Source organism: Coenobita brevimanus, chromosome 61 (genome assembly GCF_032717465.1).
Source record: "Coenobita brevimanus isolate Jiangsu-jjx chromosome 61, ASM3271746v2, whole genome shotgun sequence".
In the NCBI taxonomy this organism is placed as follows: Eukaryota; Metazoa; Arthropoda; class Malacostraca; order Decapoda; family Coenobitidae; genus Coenobita; species Coenobita brevimanus.
The window spans coordinates 1,977,318-1,984,529 of record NC_137014.1 but is presented as its reverse complement, the minus strand read 5'-3'; the positions used below and the strand labels follow the sequence as shown (position 1 = coordinate 1,984,529).

Sequence of the window (7,212 nt, the reverse complement as noted above, 5' to 3'; positions counted from 1 at the left end):
ATACCTAAGTCTGATTGCCTGCATTTATTCCTTGTTACAAACGTCTTCATAGCTTACATATTACTTCACGACAGCATTATTACTAAACCTAGCTTTGCAGAATCACAGTTACCTCTGTTACAAAAGTGACAACCAACTACATTAAGCCCTAGACGCGACTGTGAGGATCTCCGTTGCTAATTACGAATATAGAGATGCCTCGGAGCAGTATAGGTACCCAACATTTAACTTAAAACATGGAAGCAGCATACTGTACATCGCGTTTAGTGATCCTTTAACTACGACCGCCCCTGTCTGAGTGAGGGACGGTGAAGTAGAGGCATTCTCATAGTATGACTCACGGCCACGCCCCCGTCTTAGCTTAGAATGCATTTTTTGCATGTTTTCCATGAAGAGCTATAACTTTCTGCTAAAATTCATCACTCTTCATACACCACTAAGTAATGCTATTTAAACTTAGCATTGGAAAAAAATGAATGAATCTGTCTTTCATATAACCGCTAAGTCCTCAGTGACATCATTCTCAAATGTGGAAAGCTCAGTGCAGTGGTGCCACATCAACTTCTAGCCTAGTGGAAGCGGCAACTTTATTGGGAGCGGATACTGTTATCAGTCTAATCAGGTGTTACTTATAACTCTTTATCCTCTGTCCGATTGTTTAGTATTTAATTACGACGATATTTTATGCAGTTATGATCAGACTTGGTCTTCAGTGATAAAGTAAGTATTGAGATGAAGTGTACCGTATTTCTATGACAAGGAATATAGGTTTTGTATATGCTGTCCATTATGTGGGGTCGTGAAATACAAAAGGCTCTCTTTTATATGTAACAAGAATAAAAAGTATATTTGCTATTATTATTAATATTATTATTATTATTTTTTTTTTTGGTAGAAGCGGCACCGTTGCTAGGCGTGGAAGAATATTTACTTGAATATTACTGACTTATGCAGTACTGAGGGAAAATGAGGCAACGACCGACCACATTATGAAAAAATGAAAGAGTTCCATGTGCCAGACTGAACTGTTAATTCAAATGATAAAAAATGTGGGCGAGTAAAGAAGGGAACTAGTTTGTGTTCCGCGCTGCGACCCACCCCAGTCCCTGCAGAAGCGAGAGTGGAGTAGCTTCCCTGTGGTCAGTGTTGCGGTGACGTTGTGGAGGGCATAGAGTGAAATTTATGTAGTTTCTGGTCTTCAAACTGTTGCCATTGGTCGATATATCCGTGAACAATACGCCGGGCCATAAGGTAAGACGACTGTCAGTCCTTAAATGTTATTTGCAGAAAGATGAGACTATTGAGATTACCGGTGAGACAGACACTCCCAGCCAGTCAGCATAAGTGGTCGCGGCCAATGCTCCCCTTCCAACCCAAGCTGACACTCATAAACTGTAGTAATATACGGCTAGGGACAGGAGAAAAATAGTTAATTATGTAAAAAACCGTTTATCAGCGTATGGTTTATGGTGGGCCGTGTTTTGGGGGGTTGCAAAATCGAATTAGTTGTCGCATCTGCCTGGGTCACACCACCAACTTTTTGCTTGATGATTTTCTGGTGCTGGTTTGCAGAAATAGTCGGGAATTTTGGCCTCTTCTCTACGATGACCCCCTGTACATATTCTTGCAGTCTTTAGATGTTTATGTTTAGAGTTTTTCGGACTGGAGGGAGTAAGATAGATGAAAAACCTACCGTATCACCTAATGAAGTGTGTGTAGTTGAATCAAATGAGGTATAAATGCATTAGGAAGGACGTCAAAGCAGTTCAGATAACGTCAGTGTAGTAATGTATTTTTTTTCCCAAGCTGACAACGATGAATAGAAGGAAAGCGACATCCGCCAAGTTTTGAACGCCGTATCTCCGCTGATAATTTTTTGTTGGTTGTCCTTGATAGTGGGTGAACGTTTGATTGTCAGTGTCAGGACAGAGAGAGAGAGAGAGAGAGAGATTTAGACTGAAGAATTAGGGAGATAGTATTAGGAAGGATTGTGAAGAAGTTTTAAAGACGGAAGGATTAGGTAGAGGCCGGGTTTTAGTAAGGATTGCACAGTTTGAGTGGCCCTGAATGTTTGCCTTCGCTTCACTCAGACATTTTACTCAGTCTTGAAGATATTGTTGAACGGAGAGAAATCCACGCAGTCAGAGGCTTAAAAAAAAAAAAAAGTTACGCCCCCTTTTTCTCGGTTATTGATAATAGATTTACCTTTTCTCATTTATAGATAATAGAGTTACCTTTTCATTTATAGCTACTCGTCAAGGCTAACATCAGCTTTCTTCAGTTGAGTGAGATTCTTGTAAATAGGTCAAGGAATTTCGAAAGGTGTATCGTAGTAATTTGCGTTCATAATCGGGTGGGATTTTTTATTTACTACTATTACTACTACTAGTACTATTATTATTATTATTATTATTATTAATTTATTTCTGTGGGTGGGTTGACTTTATCAGTGACTAAGTTCGTCCTTAATCTCGTCTGCCTTCAAGTTAACCAAACCTAACCCAGTTTTACTTAGACGTGACAGCAGGAGAAACTAGGAGCTAAGAATGCCCTAAATTTACTGCTGGCATGATAAACGAAGCATTTGCAACGGAAGGTCATTGAGAATACCCCCCTCCCATCATACCGCCAGACTGCCAAAATAAAAAAAAAAATAAAAAACGTAACTGTGTGATGATTGACCTAAACCTTACCTCATCCAAATATTCAACCGTAAGATTGCAGAAGTTTAAGGTAGGGAAACTGTAGCTTGTCTTGTTGCCTAGCCTGATTGTTATTGATCTCCGGTGTACAGTTGGATGCAGCAGAATGTACAGTCCTTTCCTGCTGTTGCTATTTGAGGGAACTTAATATTTAGTGAAGTGAAAGAGTAAGGTTGGAAAATTTCTGTATCTGGGAAGAGATGATTTATAAAAAAAAAACGTAAGAACATGTAAGGATTGAATATTATAGCCTATACACTCTCTCTCTCTCTCTCTCTCTCTATTAACCACATCAGTACGATGATGTAGCCTATTTCATTTATACTCGGTAAATGCAGACGAGTTTATTCAGTTTCGGTATTTGGGTAGCGAGAATAAAACCAAAAAAAGGTGAATGATGGAAGTGAATGTTATAATTACCAAAGAAAATACCGGTACTCTTATCGGAGTGTTGGATGAGTTGCTCTTTTAGGAGTTTTGTGTAGTTTTATTGTATCAGGTTTAGTTCCAGTGCTTGTTGGGTAAGGAGGCTACCAGGGCGAGAGCAGGGTATTGTCTTGTTCGGTGTGTGTGTGTGTGTGTGTGTGTGTGTGTGTGTGGTGACCTGGTGTAGGCCTCTGTGCTCATATTGGACTTAATTACCCAGAGGTATGTCCGGTCGCCAGAATTAGCCGGCGAATTTAATCCAATTGAACCTTTATTTGTAGTAAATATCTGATGGACGGCTAACCCCACCCAGACGGCGACTTTAATCCGGCCTAACCTCTTCTTACCAGGAATCTAATGGGCGGTTAACCCTGTCTGCATGTGGGACAGGTGTGGTCAGGTGTGTTGGTGAAGAAATAAGTAAGGATAGCGTAAATACATGTTGCGGTGTGCTGGGGTGGACGGATCCGGAGTAAAGAACGAAGGAAGGGATCCGATTTTGACAGCAGTCGATCGATAGGCGTGGCAAGTTCAGCTGTGTTCTTATTCGATTTAGACCATACTTGGTGGACCGATTGAGAGCTAGCCGAGGAGGAAGAGATTCGTATTATAAAACTGGGTGCTTGAATTAAGTAACTCGATTTTGAGAACAGTTGCACGAAGGCTGTTACAGGACCGACATATTATGCCTTTAAATCAGTCTACAGGGAGCGGTTGTTGCACTCTGGGTACACACACACACACGAACTCTCTCTCTCTCTCTCTTTCTCTCAGTGTGTGTGTGTGACCTTTGACCTCATTCGCGACATTAAAGACGCACTGACTATCCACAGGTTTGGTTTATTACCTTTACCTGTTCTACCTCTACTGTAATCTTACTCCCTCTACCTCTAATATACCTCTATCTCTACCCCTCATCTACCTCTAAGCCTCAGTACCTTTATTTTTGTCTGATTAGGCATTTCTACCTTTACTATCACTTTATTTACCTGTCTACTTGTCTATCTTTGCTCTTCTACTTCCACTAATCTTATTTCCCATTTCGTGTGCTTTTAGTTATCTACCCCTTGATCTAACAACTACTGCTTGTACTTTTCTACCTGTTCTGCTCTTCTGTTACTATTCTACTTGTACTCATTTTATCTATCACTACTTTTCATCCGTTGTTTATCTATATACCCTTCCCCTTATCTGTCTACCGTGGCTTTACATCGCAGATTCAACTCTACCCCTGCTTATCTGCGTATCTACTTAGGTGTCTGTTTATCTATCGTGTTAACAGTCTTCTGCCTCTGATATTTACCATCACACTCCTCCACTAGTCCGTATATCGAGAAGTGTGACTACAATCTCCTGTACTATATTCTTTTTACTCCAGTTTGACCTATAATTACCATCCCTCCATCTTGAATATTTCTGCAAGACACTAGAGTGATGCTTGTCGCGAAGAAGTGCTATGGAAATGATGTAGAGTCACAGTATTGCCCTGTTTACCATTGAGCTACGTGAAACATTGAACAACGTGAAGCAAGCAGCAAAAGGAAAAACATCTGGGCCAAGTTAAAAGTTCCATAGCAAGATAATTCTACTCCATTTACACTAACTTGGTCTAAAATTGCCATCTCAGTCATAAATGTTGGTTTGTAACAAGATAAACTCAAGAATACTGCCAGTAAGCTACGTGAAATAAGCTGCAGAAGGAAACTCTGGGCCAAGTTAAGGTGAAAGGGGTACGGTATAGTCTTGATAAATCTGGCCTGAGGAAGAATGTAATCATGAGAATTATATTAATGTCCTCAGGTCGCTGCGTTTGTCATGAGTTAAGAACATAAGAAGTAGGCCAGTTTTCCCATGCTAGGCAGCTCCCCAAAAATTACCGGTAACTGAACAAGTAGAATGAGACAAGGACAGAAAAGGTGATAAAAGATAATTGGATTGTTTTCCCTACTCGTTCTGGAACTAATTCTAAGCAGCTACCCGGTGCCTCTCTTGTTATTCTTCAGGCTCGTCATATGTATACCGGTACGCAGAAAATAAGGGTAGAGAAGCAGTGTATTAACTTATGAGAAAATCTTTGCCTGTCTCTTAGTTACCGGTATCCCAAAAATACGAGAATACCCCCCCTTTTTTTTTATGCAAGGACGAAGGAACCAAAAGCCACAAGTCCGCAAAATTGTTCCAAGAAAAAAAAGTCATTCAAGTTGCAGTATGTTTTCTTGAACGAAGCTTAATCTTAAAAACCTCTTATTATTTACCTTCACCTATCAATTACCTTCAGAGTAAACAATAGATTAGTTTTTTTTTTTTTTTTTATGGTGGACACCTGTAATTTGGTGTATGGATTTTTCTTTGTTTTTCATTATTCTGCTCATCTATTAAAAAAAAAAAAAAAACAGTTGCTTATGAGAAGCAACTAGGGTATATACTTTGGGTCTTATTTAAATAGCTTTTAGGGTTTCTTAATTCCTTTTTCCAAACGAATCCTCACGTCTTGTTTGTGCAGACCTTATCGATAATGCACTGAGAGAGAGAGAGAGAGAGATTCATGTATTGTGACTGCAGTAGACGTCTATTTCGTAACATCTTTTGCTCAGCGGTTCATTTATTTATTTATTTATTATTATTATTATTACATATGAAGATATTTGTATATTTCCAAGCCCTTTTATGCTAACTATTGATACATATCGATATTTAAACGATAAAGGTATGCAAGGAAAGGTTAAGATTCACTAAATATTATAAACTATGCTAAGAAAGTACAAAGAAAGTCACCTGGCCCACTGTGGCAGAGATGATGGCAGGTTTCCATGGTGGTTGGGTTGGGTTGGGTTAGTTTTGGTGGTTGGGTTGGGTTTTGTGGCGTTGGGTTGGCTTCGTTTGTGTTGTGTAGGGTTGGGTTAGGTTTGGGGCTTTGTGTTTGTGTTGGGTTGGTTTGTGAGGTGTTGTGTTGGGTTGGCTTAGATTGTGTTGTGTAGGGTTGGGTTAGATTTGGGGCTTTGGGTTTGTGTTGGGTTGGGTTGTGAGTTGTAGTGTTGGGTTGGGTTTGTGGTGATAGTTGGGTTGGATTTTATTGTATGTGTGTTCTGGTGGATTGTGTTGTGTTGTGCTGGGTTTATTGTGTTGTGTTGTGCTGGGTTTATTGTGTTGTGTTGTAGTGGGTTTATTGTGTTGTGTTGTAGTGGGTTTATTGTGTTGTGCTGGATTTGTTGTGTTGTATTGTGCTGTTTTTTTGTATTGGGTTTGGTGTGTTGTGTTGTGCTGTGCTGTTTTTTTTTTTTTTGTTGTTGTTGTGCCGGGTGTTGTGTTGTGCTGTGCTGGGTTCTGTTGTGCTGTATTTTGTTGTGTTGTGCTGGGTGTTGTGTTGTGCTGTATTTTGTTGTGTTGTGCTGGGTGTTGTGTTGTGCTGTGCTGGGTTCTGTTGTGTTGTGCTGGGTGTTGTGTTGTGCTGTATTTTGTTGTGTTGTGCTGGGTGTTGTGTTGTGCTGGGTGTTGTGTTGTGCTGGGTTTGTTGTGAGTTTGTTGTGGAGTCATGGCGTCGTCGGCAGAGTCTGGACGCCACCGGAAGTACAAATCACCGGATATTCCCGTCCACCCGCACCGCCGCTGCCGCAGTCGTAGCCGCGCTTACTACCGCACCCCCAACCGCACCTGCACTTACAACCGCACCTGCACTTACAACCGCACTCTACACATTCACTACTGCCTCCTTACCGCATCCAACGCACTCATTACCGCACCCCACGCACTCATTACCCTACCCTACCCCACTCTACAGCAACCTACGCACTCATTACCCTACCCTACCCCACTCTACAGCAACCTACGCACTCATTACGGCACCCCACCCACTCATTACCCTACCCTACCCCACTCTACAGCAACCTACGCACTCATTACCGCACCCCACCCACTCATTACCCTACCCTACCCCACTCTACAGCAACCTACGCACTCATTACAGCACCCTACCGTCCTACTACTGCACTCACTACAGCATTACCGCACCGTGTCTGGCGGGCTAAGGGGGTCACCAGCCCCACTTCAGTTTATATCTTAGTGTTCTTCAGTTTGCCTAGTACTC

At 41.3% G+C, this 7,212-nt stretch overlaps 1 protein-coding gene across 8 annotated transcripts in view; it reads left to right on the top strand.

Annotated features, from left to right (window-relative positions):
* The first annotated feature begins 1,122 nt into the window (after positions 1-1,122).
* Positions 1,123-7,212, top strand: part of beta-Spec (spectrin beta chain) — a 185,982-nt gene continuing 179,892 nt past the window's right edge. For all 8 annotated transcript variants that reach the window (XR_013898048.1, XR_013898047.1, XM_080275473.1 and 5 more), the window contains exon 1: positions 1,123-1,251. The gene's annotated coding sequence lies outside the window, so the exon portion shown is untranslated. The remainder of the gene's footprint in view (positions 1,252-7,212) is intronic.